The sequence below is a fragment of the Colias eurytheme genome, chromosome 12, assembly GCF_061535395.1.
Source record: "Colias eurytheme isolate Ceu_HAF_F1 chromosome 12, ilColEury1 Martin Lab GWU primary, whole genome shotgun sequence".
Taxonomy (NCBI): Eukaryota; Metazoa; Arthropoda; class Insecta; order Lepidoptera; family Pieridae; genus Colias; species Colias eurytheme.
In genome coordinates this window covers 854,875-874,111 of record NC_142991.1, presented here as the reverse complement: position 1 = coordinate 874,111, position 19,237 = coordinate 854,875, and the positions used below count along the sequence as shown (strand labels likewise).

Genomic DNA, 19,237 nt, shown 5'->3' with positions numbered 1-19,237 from the left:
ATTTTTTTGTTAGTTGTTACTTAATCACGTCAAGACTACATTACCAATTTTGATAAAATATAGCTAATTGCCTGGATTTACACATAGGATACTTTTTATCCGAACTGAACACTTCTGTGGGATAAGACAGGATTCACGATATAATCTAATTCCACGGAATGATATTTTTTAAATAAAAAAATTGTTTAAAAAAAACACAAAATATATTGACGCATGTATTTATTTTTTGCACTCTATTATAATTGTAATTATTCATTACAAATAATCAAAAAAAAATAGCCAGAACAAAGTTAGGCCCTGGTAGGGTAGGTAGGCAGGTACAGCAATGTGAGACGAACACTGGCTTATGTATACCAATAATAATGTATTATAAACATTAAATTAAGTTTACTTTCTAACAACAAAAATACATAATATTAGCTAATGTGAAAGCGAATCAACCAATCATCCCACAAAAATGAAATGTGCACACAAATATTCATCCAAATCGGTTCATGTCATTAGGAGGAGTGACTGCAGCGCCATCTTCCGGGCCCAATTGTGTTTCCAGATCACCCAGGAACTCAATTTAATATACTTACACAAAATTTTTCGAAATGAAAACTCACATTACTATGTAAATATGAATATAAACCTGTAATTTCCCGCACAGGTGTAGTAAGTATAAATGAAATAAATATCAACATCAAATTCTTTATACAACATACTTATCTACCACCTTCTAAGAAATGTAATTCTTGAAATTATTTCGTATTTTTTTTAAATATAATACTACTCCAATGAGCTCCTGTTCCATATTATGTCCACCATACTTCCACTAAGTTCACCATGATTTTTTATTTCTTTGCACTTTGTTGCTTTTTGCTAAAAATGGAATCATGCGATAAAACCAGTAGAGCTTTGATAACATACATTTTTGACTGAATAAAGGTACTTACGAAGGAGTGGATTCACATTGTGAACAATCAGTGGGTTTATTTTCCTTCTGGATTCCGGATTTCTGAACAGATTATTTATGCTATAAATGAAAAAATCTTACACATTCGTTATGTACTTAAAACAGGGGTACATATCAAACATCGTCTATAATACAATTATCATCAAATTTAAAATAAAACCAACTTCATTAATTTGTTCCAATTGTAAGCATTCTTTTTCCTCCAACATTTATGTTTCTTCGTCTTATTTTCTTTATTGTCCCCATTTGTCTCATTTTGTCTTATCGTGTTGTCACCCTTTTTTACGATTGCGCGAGCGACACAAGTTCCCCGTGTGACGGCCGTAGCGGGAATGACTCGTGCAGCGATCGGGGTAGGAAGGTACAGGGCGGCTCTCGCTATATTGGCTGGTCGCGCGCTAATTTCAAGTATTTCTTGTTTATTTCAAAACCATCGCATATTTCAAAATTCTAACACGGTAGACGTATAGGTTGTATATTTTATAGTTAATATCCAAAAAGTCGTAACTTTACGTTTGTTATTTTGAAGATGCCAGAGATTAAAAAAAAATAACAATGATAACTTTGTATTTTTTTTCTATCGAGAAAATATCATGGAATCATGTTTCTAAAACGGTAGACGTATTGTGTTACTATTGAACTTTCTTGTCAAGAATTTTCATCACGACAACTTTAATAATATAAAAATTACGAAGGTTTGAAAAGGGCCGTAAATGTTAGAAAAATTAATTCATCACCTTAACATATTATTCTTTCACACTTATGTTTTCGCTGGAATATGTGCAAAGCGGACATTAGCTTCTACAAAATTCACATCAGGAAAAAAGCATTAAGAATTAAAGACAGCTACATTATGGACAACTGTGGAAACAAAACGACTAAAAACAATCCAACTTTTATTTTACAACACTTTTGGGAGCAAATTACACAAGTTTGCAATGTTACGAACAAGAATTATAATATTCATACGAATATAACTTCAAGTGGACCGCGGACACTCTCTAAGGAAATGTGGAATGAATAAAACATTTGACAATTGGACGCGCGGGTAGCGGCCATGTTGCATAAAATGGCGGGAAATTATATACGCCATTTTTTAACCATTTAACTGACTGTACCGGTTATTTATCTGACTTCGGAGTAAGGAAAGTTATTCATTACGACAGTTTTCTTTTAAAATTTCTATAGCTTGATGGAATTTAGTTTCAGGGGTAAGTTTAAATCAAACTTAACTGTCAATGTTAGCCCGACTATTAAAAATGAAGGCAGTTGTAGGCAGTTTATGACTACATTTGTTTATAACCCGGTCATTACCATATGATAAATTGTTTGATTCATTTTAATATTTTAGTAAAACAAGTATGCTATCTTTGGGCTGCAGGTTTGTTACAGATATAGGTAGTAAGTAATTCACACACATTAATTTAAATCTAATACCTATACAGCCGTTTCATATTCCCACACTCATATAGATTCTAGGAATTCAATTCCTTTTACATCGTAATAAATATAACATGAGTTTGGTTTACAATCGACACCAACTACCGGTTTGACTTGACCATTTTCGTGTGAAAGGGTCACTAGTGCTTGCTTTTGGTCTAGACTCAGACGTTAGGTTAGGATTGAAGTCTAAAATATAGAGCTAAATACGGTTTTTTTAATTTTTGTTTATAGCATTCATAATGCTTTAAAATATTTAAGCGAAAGGCGCTGGTTCGAACCCCGTGATGGAATATTTCTATTTTTTAGAAATTTCTAATTAATGTCTTAGTTGGAAATCAAGAGGAGCTTTCAATGTTTACTCTACAGTTTGATGTCGAGATACAATGCCCATGTATTAACTATAATTTATTTAAATGTATATCTGTACCTATCGAATTTATACATATTTCACAGTAACCATTCATTCAACTATCACATTAGTAGGAAATGATAACTCATATTATGATAGGAGACTTTAATGGTAAGATGATTCATAAAAAAGGCTTTTATTATTACAATTATAAAGAAAATAGTTCAATTTAAACACCATCAAATAATTAAATACAGATATTTATAACGAGGTGGGATGTAAAGTTATTATCCGCTTTAATAGTGTTTAATTTTTTAACTTTCCCCTCTTTATGTTTGTAAATAATCGTAAAATCTTGCTTAACAGTTACATGGACAGTTCTGTGGAGAGTTTTTAAATGATGTAGGTATTTGGTTAAAAATGCTTGAAAATTGAGGCTTTCAAGAGATTCAGAACCTATGGTAACTTATTGTTATGTGTTAAAATAATTCACAAGAAGTCTAGTTCAGAATTATAATTTATAAGTTTTATTTTTATATCTATTTTGAAACAGAGTTTTGAATATAGAAATAAAAATAGAAATAGAGAGCGATTTATTTGCCACCATGTAATTAAAAATCTTAATATAAAAGGTTGAATGTGAATGAATATTTTATTGAAGTGAAATTTTTTTTGGTGAGTAAAATTTCAAGGTCATGGAATAAGGCGACGATTTTGGTATCTTTGAATCTTGCCAAACAAGTTTTACTTCTGACACGTGTCCTCGGCACACACGCTCTTTTATATTTTTTAAGTGTTTTATTTCGATACATTATAAATCGCTATTTTTCACGCTTGTGTGAATTTTAATTAAATGCCTATATTATATGTAATTCATAAGTGCTAGGTAAAAAACAAAATGAGTAATGTAAAATATGTCTTCAGCATTTCCTATAATATACATTATACAGTATACACCTGTAATTTAAAACCTTTGTAAATACCTCACAGCTGCAACAAGAATGTCCAAAGAACATTTTTCCGAGACGCTCAACAATAAAAGGGAAACGGAAATTTTCCGCCGCCGCAAACAATATGTCATGAATTCTCTGAATGCACTTCTCAGCTCGACTGTACCATTTAAGTTAGCCATAAAATCTCGGTCCACGGAGTTCACACGTTGAATAATTTGAGAAGATAGCGCCGCCGACTGAATACGTAATTTCTTACACTAAACGTCTTTAAATATATTTTTTATTATATGTATTTACCACTGGACTGTACTTGCTTGATTTGATTTTATCTTTCAGTTTTTAATACGGATGCGGACGTTAGCGGTGTTATTTTTGCTCAATATTTTTTAAACATAAAAAATATCGCCTTATTAGTATTTTGTAATATATTTCACAGCAATTGTTATTGATAAGTTGATAACTACTTGAAACGTGATGGTTAGATCGAATTTAGGATTAGATTTGTAGTACCGGATTGGTGTACCGAATTGAGTGTGATTTTTGAAGGCCTCTATGAATGATATTTATTAATAATTTTAAGTATGTACTCATAATAATTTTAATTGTAACATATTATGTATTCACTTTTGCAATCATTACACGTTCGTTCATAACTACAAATTTAACTGTAAAACTTTTCACAAAAATAAAAAATTAAAAAATCCGTGTTTTAATTTCCAGAAATGCATACAACGTATATAAATAGATGCATCGTATTGAATGAAAAATAGATTCATCGACACCTCCATAGATGGACGGAAGTGGTAGCCATAACATGTAAATCACGAGAAATCATATTAATATTTCATTTGTTACACGAAATGTGATAGGCGAACGTGGCACAATGTTATTTATTGATTGATCAAATATAATACTGGCATATAATTTTTATATTTTTGTTTTTTAGATAAGCTATGGCCTAGTATGCTAGGTACCTGAACAAGTATAGAACTGAATTATATTATCTGTGCCTGAACCATAAATTTAAAAAAAAATTGCCTTATTTAAGATAAAAATTAACTGTTTTTAAATTTCATATAATCAACATCATCATCCCCAGTTGTTATTATTATTTCTATGTATATTGTTAATTTTAGTAATTAGTCTGATGTGTTCAAAGCTTGAACAACCTTTTTTATCTTTTAAACACATCAGGAGCCATAGTAACCGTGGCCGTCGTAGTACGTATATTATAAGACTATATAGTGATACTGAACACTTTACTACCTCCAAACCCGCTAAGTAATAAACACATAAACAGTAAATCACATTCATTAAACGAATAACGTACATTCAATAAAGTCATAACTCATAACGTTTAACAGCGTTTCGTAAATTAAGAGATATTGTCAAAATTGCGGGTAGTTAAGTAAAAATAATTGCATCCTTTGATCGGACGCCGTCGGTGGAGAATTTAATATGCAGCATCCACATCAAAGAGAGCTCCCAAACAGAAATTAAATAAAGCATGTGGGGGTCAAGTTATGGTGGTTAGCGATTTTGTTTGATGGCTATTGTTAATAAGCTTAGATTATGTAGTAAGAGTAATGTATTTAGTTATTTTCTTCATAAAATTTTAGGGTTGAAATAAGTATCAGGTGAATCTTATTATATGGCACGGTTCGCAAAGTATGGAATAGATAGATTTGTTTGAACTCTATTTCGTATTGCAAAATAATTTTAAAAAACATCATATTTATAAGGTTACCATAACTTAACAAAAATAATAATCATCACATGAATCCATACCGTTAGCAAGCACGTAATTATTTTAATTTCTTCCATGTTGAATTAAGTCAATAACATAATTTAAACTTTGTATTACCTCTTGATAGAACTGCATTTTATAGTAAACTAGCTTTCCGCCCGCGGCTTCGCCCGCTTTGTCTAAAACATAATAAATTATTTACTAAAACCTTCCTCTTGAATCACTCTATCTATTAAAAAAAACCGCATCAAAATCCGTTGCGTAGTTTTAAAGATTTAAGCATACATAGGGACATAGGGACAGAGAAAGCGACTTTGTTTTATACTATGTAGTGATGATAAACAAACAATTCACTTTAATCCACTTTAATTAAGTGAATTGTGTAAAGTATTTACTATAAGTCAATAACATTTTTTTTCACTTACTTCTATGTTGAAACAATTCCGTCAGTATCAAATTGATTTTTTATCTGTACCTATCATTTTTAAAACTCTCTGTTCTATAACTTGTACCACACACAAGAGCAAATATTATTTCAGTTACATCCGATTGCGTTTTTGCGGGAGCATTATGGAGCCCGCGTTCGCAAATCATTTGATGTCGCCAAAATAATATTACTTTTCATTTCATATTCGTGTTCGATTGTCCATTTCTTTCATTGAATTGATAAATCATTTTATATGTGATTTCGTTTATTTTGTAAGCGAATTAATCAATATTTGTTTGTAGAGTAAATAGGTTTTCAGATTTTTTGTAATATTAATACGTAAAATGCGGATTCAAACGCTCTTAAGAAGTCTAGTAGCCGATTAATAGTTTTGGTGTAAAAAAAAAACCTGGGCAATGAGATTTTATGATTTTAATGTTGATTAAGCAGTATAAATCGCGGTCTGTTTATTATTTATAGATAGGTAATTGTTCGACGAAGTACAGCGTTTATTCATTAATTAAAAACTTATCAAGTAAATTTTTTATACAACTAATTTCACTTTTTTTTTAAATATGTCGTGAACATTGTAATTTGTAAGCAAAAATAAATAAATCTATAAATAAATAGCGAACCATGTTATTTCGTGACTATTTAAAGCTGGAGCGTGTTACATGAATTTCAGTTTAGTGCGCGCGCGCAGGTGTCAAGTACAATCAAGGACAAAATCCTTAATTATTCAACAGATTTTTAATTACTAATTTAGTAAATTAAAATATTTTGGCTCTACTATAACATATTAAGGCGATAAGACGGATGTTTTCCGAAGTAAAGTTCTTGTAAAATTTTAATTATTACAATCTATACTAATATTATAAAGCTGAAGAGTTTGTTTGTTTGTTTGTTTGTTTGAACGCGCTAATCTCGGGAACTACTGGTCCGATTTGAAAAATTCTTTCGGTGTTAGATAGCCCATTTATCGAGGAAGGTTATAGGCTATATCATCACGCTACGACCAACAGGGGTGGAGCCACAGGGGTGAAACCGCGCGGAGCAGCTAGTAGTTTATATTATTCGTTAGAAAAGAAGATAATTAGTGTAATAACTAATAAAATGAACATTTAGGGGTAGTACATTTTGACAAAATTAATACCATCATAATTATTAAAAAATCTGTTAATGCATTTGTTTATGACAGTACAGTGTCGTACAAACAGGTGAGCATTTACGACCTAACGAGGCCGTAAAGTACAGTCGAACGGAAAAGGTAAAAATAGTCTCGGGAACTGAGATGCGCTGGCGCATTCTCTAAAACATATCAAACGATGGATGTGCGCTTTAGCCGTATTTCAGTAGTGAAAACGAGCGTAGCGATGTATATTATTAGTGTTTGAAATGTGAGGTTTTTGACAGTTTTGTTATAGAGATTTTTTAATGAATATTGTGTAGTTTTATTGATTTGATTCTAATGTAAAGGATCAATGAAAATTGTTTGTTCTATTATAATATACTTAATGATATCATAATAGAACGTATCGTGTTAGATTTATTCAAAAATTAATAGGCATAGATACATTTGATGATGATTATTAATTAAAAATCTATTCGCTATTATAATAAGCTCATAAGTCATAAGCATTAAAAAAAAGTTAAGTTATTTTAAACTTTGTAATGAGACTTGAAAGTTCAATCCAGTTTGAAGAAAAGAATAATTTAAATTAGCACATTTGTCCACAACAGAAAACTAAGTATGTACAGTGGTATTGTTTAAAAATCTATTAACTTTCTAATCTGTATTTGATAAGTATTAAGAATAAATCGTATTTGTACTCCATTAGAAGTTTAATTTCTTTTCTCGATTGTTTATTCTAATTAAAGGCCATTTATTAGAAATTTAATCGGATCTTATAATACCAAAATCAATCAACGCAATTGACTTTCACCTATCCATGTGAGATATATGAGAAACTCTCTCTACAAATATATTTAACCGGTACTTTGTAAAAGTGATTTATTAATGATATCGGATATAACTTATTTTTATTTTGTCCTCTGTAACGACGTCCATCTTAAATAGGAATGTAGGTATAAGTATAACATATTGAATAAAAGTAATCAGGAAGTAAAAGACAAAAAATAATTTATAGTCGTATAACATATTACTTTTATTTAAATTTTATCTTGACAAGTTCACTTATACACCAGCATAAATAGTGTCTATTTATGCTAGTGTTTGTCAGTCATGTAGGTTCCTTAAATTACAAGTGCAGATAATGTAGTAATAGTAGTAAGTATATATGTAATTAAGCACCCACACGTAGATATTTTGGTCACATCAAAACAACAGCATCAAAAGATCCTCTTAAGTGAAAGTAACAACTTTACTCTATTATCTGATAATCACAACGCACGACAAAATATTATTGACAAGTGATACGAACGTAATATATTATACAATTAATAAAGAGCCAGCATCTTAATACGATACGCCCACGAAAAGCCCACACAATACAGACATCGATATAATATGGATATTGTCAGAATTGACCCCGGGTCGGGCATCGGTGAAAGTGTCAGAATTATTACATGCGCTGCGCCATGACTCTAGAATATTTATGGTGTTCCATTGTGTTTAGGGCATGCAGAACCGGATCCGGTTCCAAGTTTTTGAAACCCGGTTCCAAATCGAGCTCAGAACCGGGTAGAACCGGGTTACCCGGTTCTTTTATAATACTTCGGAAAAAATACGAAATTAAACAAAAGTAACTGTAAAAGTACCTGATAGGCCTAGGAATAGAAATTTGTAACGCTAATTATTGACATAAGCTCATGATATTTTGGTAATGGTTCGGTCACACTACCAACGACGATGACGACCACGACCAAAATTCAAATCTTGCCAAAATTTATTCAAAATAAAATATTTAAATCTCCCGTTATTACGGTACTCGGAAAAAAATTAATTCGAGGTCAATTAATAAAAAAATAGTTTTTTTTTGCGATACTCGCCGAGACGGTAAGTTTATCATACAATCACCTGGAACCAAAATTGTACATCATAAAATTATCTATAAAAAAGGTTAAATACATTTTTTTCTAGGAGCTACCGTTTCTACGAAAAACCTATTTTTTTATCCATTGATCTCGAAAAATTTTTTTTAATTGTGTTTTGCACAATTTATTTAATTTCGACTGGATGAAAATTTTGTTCGTGGTCGTCGTCGTCGTTGGTAGTGTGACCGAATCCTTAGGCAAAACATCATACGCTTATGTCAATTTGTATCGATAGCGTATTCTATTCCTTAGCGTTTTGACGGTTGTCTCGGCGCTCTTGTTATCATAATATCACATAAAAACATGAAAAGTACCCAGCTGTAGGTTTTGAGTCCCATGCGAATGTCGAAATTTTCGAAAATTTTCAGCATTTACAGCTATATCTTTTGATGCGTTGGCTTGTGAGTTCGACTTTTTCACATAAAAGGGACCGAAGACTTGAGTATTCGATATAAATTTCAGCTTGATACCAAAAACAACAACATGACTGGATCATTAAATATGAATCAGTAAAAGTAACAGCTTTTCAAATTCACGAGAAATCTAATAAAAATATTTCTGTAGCCTAATTTTTGTCATTTTCGAAGCCTAATTTTTTTAGGTAATACAACCGTAGGAAACTTATAGCATCTAAGGTTAGACAACCAATCGGAGCCACGTTTGAGGCGTGGCACGAAAATTCGCGATGCACGTGAGTCTGACGTTGCCAGATACAATAAATTTGTTAAAATAATGCAGCAAAATATAAATAATACTTTATATTTTAATATTTTGGTCGGAACCGGGAGAACCGGGTTTCATACTATTCAGACCCGGTTCTCAAGATCATCAAAAAACCCGGGTTTACCCGGGTTTTTCGGAACCGGGTAAACCCGGGTGCATGCCCTAATTGTGTTTGCCGCGCTTTTTCAGTGTTGCCAACTTTGAGGGCGCGCTGTCAACTTTTTTTTTAATTGGTTACGAGTGGCCAAGATTAAGTGGAAAAGGTGTGAGTGTTTAAATTGTGGTTTAAATAGTGTGCAATAAATTTTGGATGCTAGTTTTTGAACTTGATGTAGCAATAATAAAAAAGCATTGACATTTAGATGCGTCGAATTGATTTCATTAAATTAAAATAATCTTATTATATTTTTATTGAATATATTTATAGACATTTACATGTAAGTAAGTAAGTAGAGGCTCATAGATATCGATATGCAATCTTCAATTAAATGATGTAAATAAAATTGAATAGAGTGAAATGCAAATAGAAAGCTTCCCTTGAACAGAAAGAGATAGCCATAACGATAAGCTAAGGTAATACATTCATTTTAGTATCAAGATGGATTGTCACGATCGAGTGTCTTGAGATAATGCGTGATGCTGGGAGGTAACCGAACACAAGTGCATAGAATTATATATATACTGTATTTAATTGAATAATTTTTATAAAGTCTACTCACGGAGCACCTTGACACATTTATAGATAATGCATTTTAAATAATTCAAGTACCTACATATACTAATAGATATCAGATTTGATGCATCTATATCGCAATTAAAACACAAAATAAAATATATTTCTTACATAAAAATAATATTGTAATACATATATGTACTAAAGAAACTAACAAAAAAAACACACCACACAATCTATGCATATCTATGTTTTCTGTTCTTTTTATATTTCACGCATTCACACCTCTTGGAGACAAAATAAAAGGTTTAGTTGTATTTTAAGCCCTGACACAAAATGAATAGCAAAACGAAACAAAGTGGTTATATTCACTAACATGAAAGTTCTTCTTTAGTGTGAAAACTACATATAATTATTATAAAATTATATGTATTGTGATTGAACCTAGAACATCAGACCGTATGAGTAAGAAAAAGTTAGAACCTTGTTTATTTATTCATCTTATCAAAGCTTGAAGCTTGTAGTTTTATCTACGACATAAAATCGATAAACATTTCTTTATTCAGTGACACTTCATTTTTAACCGCTTTTGAATCGTCAAAATATGGATTCATATTTACCGTTTCTACAGAGAAAAACCGGCAAAAGACTTTGGAATCTATACTAATACGTGCTGATACTAATCTATAGTATTATTATAAAGCTGAAGAGTTTGTTTGTTTGAACGCGCTAACCTCAAGGACTACTGGTTCGATTTGAAAAATTCATTCGGTGTTAGATAGCCAATTTATCGAGGAAGGCTATAGGCTATATTTATAATCACGCTAAGACCAACAGAACTGGAGCCACGCGGGTGAAACCGCGGGGTGCAGCTAGTTATCACTACATAGTATAAAACAAAGTCGCTTTCCCTGTCCCTATGTCCCTATGTCCCTTTGTATGCTTAAATCTTTGAAACTACGCAACGGATTTTGATGCGGTTTTTTTAATAGATAGAGTGATTCAAGAGGAAGGTTTATATGTATAATAACATCCATTAAATAGTGGAAAAGTACTGTTATTTTTGAGGTTTCTAATGTGATGTCGTAAATAATTACATTTTTTTCCGCTTACATTGCAAATGCAGGCTGAACCCTACGAGTTTTATCAAAATAATGTACTAAGTATTATACACATTGAAAAGGTCTACAGAAAAGTCCGCGATGGTATATGTCTATCTCTTATGGATAACCCACAATAACTTTTTTTGTCATTTACTTTTTACGACAAAGAATGGCTAATTTTCGAAGCGATTTTAACCAATACAGCATTAATCCTTAACCAAATATAATATATATATATAACATAATATAATATATATATATAATATATAATATAATACCTTAAATTCATTGTTCATTTAATATAGATCTATATGGCCCTTTACACCGTATGATTCAAGTGAATATTTTCGAAGATATTACAGATTTAAAAATTGCGGGACGTAGCGTTGGCGGCGGAATTCCGCGAAGCTGGAGCGGGCCGCTACGTTTTTATATACAACGTTCACAGTTTTTCTGTAGTGTATTTAGTATCAGCATTGCACCCGTGCGAAGCCGGGGCGGGTCGCTAGTTAATAATAAGAGCAAAATATGAAAAATAATTAAAATATCGAATCACAAAAATTTATAATGTTAAATACTGTACCCAAAAACAAACAAACTTGCTCCAACAAATTTCAGCGTATAATCCCCGTTATCAAGTAGGTACACGGCTAATAAAGATAAGACGAGGGTGGTTATGAACCCTTATATCCTTTTGTCTTGTATTGTTTGAACTTCGCATTGTCTGATAGCTTTTGCGTTTGTATGTTATTGCTTTTGTATAATCTTAGTACTTATCTGTAATTGAAGTAATAATAAATATATATAATGTTATATAATGTAAAAGTTACTCTAACCGTCTGACGTCTGATACTTTGCATGCCTGTAACTTACATACATACGTATTTTATGTTTTTTTAAATAGACAGATGAAATCATAAAAGAGAACTCAGAAAGCTTTCTCTCTGTTGCTTTTTTGGTTGAATTTGCCGAAAAAAAATTTAATGTCTAATACTGCTTGTAATATTTTTCATTTGTCCATGTTTATAACTATTAATTGAATCATATTATACTTTATCAAGTACATATCTAAATACGATTAAAAAACGAATAATAAATATGTAATGTAAAAATATGTGAACATTACTTACAGCAAACTACAACATTTGTAATGTAAAACACGAGAATAACTCCAGTAATACTTTAACCTTTAATTACAATAAGTCACCATACATATACTCGAACGGTGTGATACGCAGAAAAACCGCGGGTTTTATGAGTCCTAAATACGCTTTATGAGATTTTCGCGCTATTTTCAACGCTGGTGACGCGCTCTAATTGTTGCCTCGACCGAAATGTGCAAGGAAATTTATAAATTGATGCATGTTTCTTATTTTGTAATAAAAAATATTGAAGTGAAACTTCTTTATCGGGGTTGGAAAAAAATTTAATGCAAAATTTTTCCGTTACGCGCCATCTTGTTTTTATCTCTACCATACGTGATTGACGTATTTCTGTAAAGGTTCATATTATTGTTACAAATCTTAAAATCATACATAGTACATTATTTTCCATAGACAAGGTTTTCTGTTATTTATAATCTACCGCCTGACAACTTAACCTCCCCTCCAGTCGGTTAGTTGTCAGTCGATCGCTCACATTTTTTGAAGAAACGATCAGCTAGCAATTGATCCTGAACAGCCGACCAGTGCGGTCAACAAGTCAGTGCCTTAGCCGTGCCTCATGCTTGTTTTAGGGTTATTTAAATCTATTATTTAAGATTGTGAAAGATTGCGAATATTATAGTAAAAAGTGAATGTAACAAGGAGGAATATTAAAATATCAATTGTGAAGAAGGCGTTTTATTCCACAACCCAACAGCTTCAGAAGTGGGATAACGATAACAAGGTAATGTGACATTTTTCTTATATATTTTTTTTTACCACCGTCTTTTATTAGTATATAGTTTACATGGATCATAATTATTATAAAGGATTTTTTTTTTTCTTTATGTATTTTAAACTATGCCTGTTAGTTTAATAACAGGCTTGTTATCGTCCATTTGCCCACAAATATGTGAATAAATAAATAATCCTTGTGCGTGTATCGAACGTTGATTGTTATCATTTGGCCGGGTCCACATACCCTCATAATGTTAACAAACGACGCTTTAAGTGATCTACGATCCAGATCGAATCTGGCCAGGGCACTCCCTGGTGATACGACTGTGATTTTAGATTATTTAATCGAATAATTTACAACATTACATGTACGTACGTGAATTGTTAATGCGTGGTCAGGGTACTCCCTGATAGTGTTAGCAAGGCACTAGTTGAATAGTTTAGGACCTTGACAATATTTGGCCAGGGCTACTCCCTGGTAATAAGGTTAAGTGACTAAACTATCAGGTGACACGTTTATGATATTATTGTATTGAACATTATATATGTGAGTTGTTAACACGTGGTCAGGGCACTCCCTGATAGTGCTAGCAATACACAGAATTGAATAGTTTGGAATCTTGACAATATTTGACCAGGGCTACACTCTGGTAATAAGGTTGAGTGACTAAACTATCATGTGATACGTTTATGATATTATTGTATAACAATATATATATATTGTGAGTTGTTAACACGTGGTCAGGGCACTCCCTGATAGTGCTAGCAATACACAGAATTGAATAGTTTGGAATCTTGACAATATTTGACCAGGGCTACACTCTGGTAATAAGGTTGAGTGACTAAACTATAACTTTATGATTCGCATTTTACATTAAAACATAAAAGCTAACTCATATATATATTTTTAATAATAATAAATGAACCTGATTCGGATTATTTTTTTTTATCAGATTGGTGATGGGCCGTGATTGGTCAAGGACTCCTTCACGCAGCCGAGACGGCAGTCGTGAGGGCAATGAACAGCGAAGCCGGCGTAGTAGAGAGCGCCGCAGTGAAAAGCGCTCAGACCGCCGCAGTCAGCGCCCAAGCCCGAACCGAAGTGCCAGTCACCGGAGCCGCCCTAACACTGAGCACCACCAAAGGAGTCCCGGTGAGCGACGTTCTAGGCGTAGTATTGAACGTCGCAGCCAACGATCAGGTGAACATCGAAGTCGTAGCCGCAGTCAGCTACGAAATCGCCACGATAGCAGAATTATGAATATTGATCGGGACCGTAGAAGTAGGAAACGTAGTAAGGACTGTTCTATTACAAGACCCCAAAAAGGTGATAAAAGCGATGTAACTAGTACTTTAATAGATTCATTTGTTGATGCGATTAAATCGATGAAATCTAGTTCTAGTGATAAATTTTCGTCTATTCACAATGTAATACCTGATTTTGATCCAATGGCAAAAGAACAGACTGTTAATGCGTGGTTATCGAAGGTTGAGGAATGTAAATTAATTTACGAATGGTCAGAAAAACAAGTCGTGCACTACGCTCTGCCTAAACTCTCGGGAATAGCTAAAACGTGGTACCAAAGTCTCCCCACTTTGCTGTATTCTTGGGAGGAATGGAAAGTTAAATTAAGGCCCTGCGCAGACGGCACACTTTTTGTGCGATCGAGTCTGCGGCGCACAAAAAGTCTGCATGGCGCGCAAAAAGTCGGTCGCGGATTTTTCACAGACTCAACGCACACGACGCACATCTTCGATCATTTTGTCAGCAGAGCTGTAGGGACGTAGACGCTATGGAAATCGTGTAAAGTGTGCGCCGTCTGCGTTAGCGCGCGTTGAAGCAAACGTTCAATTCTTTTCACACACTTTTGTGCGGAGCGGCGCGGTGCGGTCTGCCCGAATTACACGGATTTTTTGTGCGCCGGACTTTTTGCGCGTCGTGTGCGTTACTGCATATAATTTCATAGGTTCTATTTTCACAGACTAAAAAGTGCGTCACGGATAGTCTGTCGTCTGCGCATGGCCTTATTGAAACTTTTCCATCTACCCAGAATTATGGTGAATTATTAACTGAAATGTTGAATAAAAAACTACGGTTTAGTGAATCTCCCGAATTATATTATTACACTAAAATTAACTTACTAAACCGTTGCAACATATATGGCAAAAATGCAGTTGATTGTCTAATTTATGGAATTGAAGATAGGGGTATTAGACTAGGAGCTCAAGCGGCACAATTTTCTGAACCTGAACAGTTACTCAAATTTTTTAAAACTGTTAAACCAGGCGTTTCTAGGGATACCGAAAGATCAATTCGAGATAGGGATAAACGGCCGGTACCAAATAATTCAAATAGGGTCTTGAATAAGCCGAATAGATTCGAACCGGGTCGGATAACTTGTTTCAATTGTAACGAAGTAGGTCACCCCAGCTATAAATGCAATAAACCGTTATTAAAGTGTAGTCGTTGTAATTTATTAGGTCATTTGTCTAATGCGTGTTCTAAAATGGAACCCGCTCAAAAGCTAGATAAGGAAAAAACCGTGTTGAAAATCTCTAGTCAACAATCGGCGAGTATTTACACTTTTCCTATACGTATTAACGGGGTAAATGTCCAATGTCATTTAGATTTAGGAAGCGAATGTACACTAATTCGGTTGACGGACGCCCTAAATCTAGGGTTCGATTGGACCACAAATGATTTACCCTTACTAAAAGGCCTAGGCAATATACCGTACCAGCCTATCGGTAAGTCGTTAGTTAATATTGAGGTACAAGGAATTACTGAAAAAGATATAGAAATATTAGTTATTAATGATAACCTCATTAACTATCCAGTGCTTCTAGGGCATTCATTTTCAGAACGGCCGGGTATTAAAATTACTAAAACCGTAGATAAACTGGAGATTTGTAAGACCCAAAATAAAGTACACTTGTTATGTAGGGAGCAAACTTATATTAACCCTGAGGCGATACAAACTGTCGCAGTATTAGCAAAACCTGAACTTTCTTGTACTGTATATGTTAGAGGTGGTATGCGGGGACAAAATGGTTCTGAATTCTATTTGTTTCCGGGAGAATATGAATTAAAAGATGGATTAGGCTGTCTTCTTATCTTAAATCCTAGAACTAAGGGTTTAATTCTAGAACGTGAACAGTTGCTGATACGCAGTATGGTAATGAGTAATGATTGTAAATATGTAAATAACGTTAATTTCACTGACAGGAATGATATATCTGAGCCTGTTATAGGGGATAATCTTAGCGAATTAGAAAAACAAATGGTGAAGGACTTGCTCGCAAGATATAGCAGCTGTTTTTCTTCCTGTCTTAAGGATCTCGGATTTACAACTGTATTAGAAATGGATATACAATTAAATAATGAAGAACCGGTAGTTTACAGGCCTTATAGACTCTCGTATGCAGAAAGAGAAGATGTCAGGCGCATGGTAGCAGAAATGTTAGATTGTGGCATAGTTAAGGAGTCTTCATCACCTTACGCGAGCCCCATTGTATTGGTAAGAAAGAAAAGTGGTGAGAGGCGAATGTGTGTTGACTACAGAGCCTTAAACAGCAGGACTAAGCGAGACCATTATCCTCTCCCTAGGGTAGAAGACCTTCTTGATCAATTAGCGGGCCATAAGATGTTCATATCGCTGGATTTGGCTTCAGGGTACTATCAGATTCCCATCTCGGAGAAGTCTCAAGAGAAGACCGCGTTTGTCACGCCAGATGGACAATATGAATACACCAGAATGCCATTTGGCTTAGCAAACGCTCCTTCGGTTTTCCAAAGAGCCATGCATAAGATTCTTAATAAAGCACGGTTAAGTTATGTAATTGTGTATATGGATGATGTTTTGATACCCGCGCGTTGCTTTGATGAAGCGCTGCAAAGACTAGAAGAAGTTTTGAACTTATTAAAAGAAGGAGGCTTAACACTGAAAATGCAGAAATGTAAATTTATGTTTGATAAATTAGACTTTTTAGGGTTTGAAATAAGTGGTAATGGTATCCAACCAGGCTCTGCGAAAACTGGAGCAGTCTCAAAATTTCCTACTCCCTTAAATCAGCATGACGTTAGACGATTTTTAGGTCTTGCCAGCTTCTTTAGAAGATTTGTCAAGGATTTTGCTCTGATAGTAAAACCATTGACGGGTCTTCTAAAGAAAAATGCGCCTTGGAAATGGGGGGAAGAAGAAGCAACTGCATTTACAGAGATTAAAAAACGATTGACCAGCAGACCAAGTCTCGCACTATACGACAAAAATTTAGAAACTCAGTTACACACGGATGCGTGTAGATTCGGCATCGCGGGTATTCTTCTTCAGAAAGACGAGAAAGGTTTATGGAGAGTTGTAGCATACTACAGTCGTCAAACCACGGCAGAAGAGCAGAAACTTCACTCGTTTGAGTTAGAAACTCTAGCTGTGATAGCGTCATTAAACAAGTTTAGGGTCTACTTGTTAGGCCTACGCTTCAAAATACTAACAGATTGTAATTCATTACGCACCACACTTACAAAACGAGATGTGATCCCGAAAATTGCAAGATGGTGGGTGCAGTTACAAGAATATGACTGTGAAATTGAGTATCGACCAGGAGATAAGATGTCACATGTGGATGCCCTGAGTCGAGCTCCATCAGACTCAAAAGTAGACGATTTGCACGTTATTGATATACTTAGTGTTACTGCTGAAGATTGGATTACTACTGTTCAATCTTCAGATGACGATATAAGGCGTATTAAAGAAATATTAAGTGATCCAGAATCCCCCAACATAGTAAGTACATTTCAAAATTACAAATTAAAAAATGGACGTGTATACAGGATCATAGCTGATGATAATATCAAATGGGTAGTGCCTAGAGGCGCACGCTGGCAAATTGTTAAAGCCAATCACGATGACGTAGGCCATTTTGGGTTAGAAAAGACTTTAGATCGTATTCGGGCATTATATTGGTTTCCTAAAATGAGAACCTTTGTCACCAAATATGTTTCAGCATGTTTAGAATGTGCTCACCATAAGATGCCAGGTGGTGCTCGACAAGGTCACCTACATTCCATAGAAAAAGTAGAAATCCCCTTTCACACGGTCCACGTGGACCATGTTGGGCCTTTCATTAAGAGTAAGAAGGGGAACTCATATATCTTAGTAATCATCGATGCCTTTACTAAATTTGTTTCTTTGGCTGCCGTCAAAAGTACCAAAACGTCGGAAACTATAAAAGTAATTAAAAAAAATCTTATTGGGTATTTTGGTACTCCAACACGCCTCATTTCTGATAGAGGTAGCTGTTTTACCAGCAAGAGGTTTAGGAAGTTTATACAGGCCTTAGGCATAAAGCATGTTATGAATGCAGTAGCCACGCCGCGAGCAAATGGTCAAGTAGAAAGGTCAAACCGAACTATATTGGCATCATTGGGAACCATGAACCATGGCAAAGATCCTAGAACATGGGATGATAATCTATCGGATATACAGTTAGGCATTAATACGACAATACACGACGTCACAAAAAAAACTCCTAGTGAATTATTATTTGGGCGTAGAGTTACAAATCCTTCGCAAGGTATATTAAGTGAAGTAATTTCGGATGTAGGACATGGAATAGTAGACGGTAATATTGACGATATTAGATTAGATGCACGCTGCCTGATGCAACAGCAAGCGAAGGTCAGTGAAGAACGGTATAATAGAAAAAGAAAAGCGGCAAAAGTATATAAAGTAGGTGATCTAGTGCGAATTTTGAGAGCAGTTGCATCTGGTAGCGGGCAGTCTAAAAAGTTGGAACCCAAACTACAGGGACCGTACCGCGTAATTAAAGTTTTACCAAACGACCGTTATGTGGTAGAGGATACCCCTTTATCTCGAAAAGGTAGGCGGTACGAAGCTGTCGTGGCAGCCGACAAAATGCACCCTTGG

At 34.0% G+C, this 19,237-nt stretch overlaps 1 protein-coding gene and 2 long non-coding RNA genes across 4 annotated transcripts in view; 1 reads left to right on the top strand and 2 right to left on the bottom strand.

The window, feature by feature from the left end:
* The window catches only part of LOC149903740 (uncharacterized), a 336,421-nt gene that overhangs the window by 121,748 nt on the left and 195,436 nt on the right, over positions 1–19,237 (top strand). The window lies entirely within an intron of this gene.
* LOC149903755 (netrin-1-like) overlaps positions 1–19,237 on the bottom strand; it is a 118,597-nt gene that overhangs the window by 13,987 nt on the left and 85,373 nt on the right. The gene's annotated exons all lie outside the window — the stretch shown is intronic.
* Positions 650–1,687, bottom strand: LOC149903756 (uncharacterized). Its single transcript, XR_016457358.1, has 3 exons — positions 1,123–1,687; positions 939–1,018; positions 650–864 (listed from the first exon to the last, which is right to left on the bottom strand). It is a non-coding gene; the product is annotated as an uncharacterized LOC149903756 (long non-coding RNA).